Source organism: Mandrillus leucophaeus, unplaced genomic scaffold (genome assembly GCF_000951045.1).
Source record: "Mandrillus leucophaeus isolate KB7577 unplaced genomic scaffold, Mleu.le_1.0 Scaffold772, whole genome shotgun sequence".
NCBI lineage: Eukaryota > Metazoa > Chordata > Mammalia > Primates > Cercopithecidae > Mandrillus > Mandrillus leucophaeus.
This window is the reverse complement of record NW_012108386.1, coordinates 1,225,176-1,227,487: the sequence shown is the minus strand read 5'-3', so window position 1 is coordinate 1,227,487 and position 2,312 is coordinate 1,225,176.

Here is a 2,312-nt window from a genome sequence, read left to right as displayed (position 1 = left end):
TTGCAAATTGATTGCAGCAATGAATGAGAAAAACAAATAAATTTATCCCAGGAATTCAAGACTGGTTTCCTGATTTATCCAATAACATGCATGAATCTCAAAAGCATTAGGTTGAATTTTTTAAAAAAGATATAAAAGACTACATATTTTATGATCCTGTTTATATGCCATTTGGGGCAGAAATAAGGGTAGAGTTTGTCTGCAGATGCGGGAGAAGCTTGGATAATTTTATGGGGTAATAGAAATAGTCTATATATTGATATATGGTGGTGGGGGTTGCACAGCTGTATATGTTTGTCAAAATTCATTGAACCGTATACTTAAAAAGAATAAATTTTAAGTTTTACTGTATTTATAATATACCCCAATAAACCTGACTTTAAAATAGAGATTATATGTATATAAATTTCACAAATATATATATTGAGGGATATGTTTATATCTCAAAACCATCTTCCCAATCCTATTTTAGAATATTTTAGGAATTCTAGAGCATAGAGAAAAAGGGAAATAATACACATAAGACTTGGAAAAAAGAAAGACAATTTCTATCATTCACACATGATATTTTTATCTATATTAAAAACCTTAAAGTATCTACAGAAAAATTACTAACAAAGATTAACAGCATTGCCAGATCTAAAATGAGTATAAAAATGTAATAGGCATTTTATTTGCTGGAAACAAGCAGAAAATTAAATTTTAAAAGATGGATAGTAACAAAAAGAAAAACTACCTGGTAAAGGATAACTATGATCTTTAAATAGAGAATTTAAAAACATTATTTAGTTACTAAGTTATGGCATTATTTAAGACCCAAAAAAGAACCACAAAGGCATACTATGCTAATGGAAAGTCAGACTCAATATTGTAAAGCGATTCATTTTACTCAAACTAGTTTTTACAAAAAATATGACAAACCAATTGTAAAATTTATATGGTAGAAGAAAGACATAAGGAAAGCTAAAACTTTTCTGAATAGCAAAAATACATGAGGGCCTTTGTCTCAGTATTTTTCAAACTTTATTATAGAAAAACAATTTTTATTAAGATAATGTGAAGTCATTACAGGGATAGGTAAATTTTAAGAGGAACAGGGTAGAGATCTTAGAAACAGCCCCATGCAGATACGTAAATTTTAAAAATATTACAGATGTAACGTGAGTTATCAGTGTGGAAAGGATGCACTTATTTAGGATGATACAAAATGTTTAGAAGAAAAGAAAACTAGGATCTCAAATTCCACCATACGCTTTACAACAATTCCTGCTGAATAAAAGATTTACATTTCAAAGTGAAACTTTAAAATATTTATAAGGAAATATAGCAGGATACCTTTAAGACATCAAAGTAAAGTATTTCTTAAGTAAAGCATTAAAAGGGCAATTCAAAGGTAGATTGATAAATTTGACTACATTAAAATTAAGAACTTTTTGTTCATAAAAAAAACACCACAGTAAAAAAACAAACCAGAAACTGGAATGTATTTACAACAAAAATAACTTACAAAAAGCGAATAGGTAGGATATACTATAATTTATTTTAGTCCTATATTGAACAGTTAGGTTATTTTTCTTCGTAATTTTTTCTTCAACAAATGATGATCTACTAAACGTCTTCGTATGCATCTCTTTTTGCTAAGAGTGTAATTGCTATGTCAAAAATGCCATGATTTTAGTTTACACAGATATGGCCTTACAAAGATGTTTTTTCAGTTAACACCGTAGCAGGCTGATCATAGCTCCGAGAGATACATCCTCACACTAATTCCCAGAACTCAAGAATGTTGCCTTATTTGGAAAAAGGATCTTTTCAGATGTAATTAAATTAAGGATTTTGAAAGTAAGAGATTGTCTTGGGCTATCCAGGAGTCTCTAAATGCCATCACAATTGTCCCTGGCCAAGGGAGATCAGACACACACAGAAGAGGAAGATGCAATGTGAACATGGAGGCAGAAATTGAAGTGATGCAGCCACAAGTCCAGGAATGTCAGCAGTTAGGAGAAGAGAGAGTACATTTCTGTTGTTCTAAGCCACCAAACGTTTGGCAATTTGTTAGAGCAGCCACCAAGTAATGCTCATTGTCATGAAAATAAGTGCATGAGAATGCTGTTTTTCCCATCCACTGCCAACATATAAATTCTGATAGAGGAAAAATAGTAAATTATATAATTAATTCATATATTTCTTCTTACAAAAAATACTGAGCATCATGCTTAAGACTAATTTATATTTCCCTTTCTCTGAACTGTTTGTTCATGTCTTTATCCAGATTTGTATTGGACTATAATTTTCCTAGAAGTTCTGTAGAC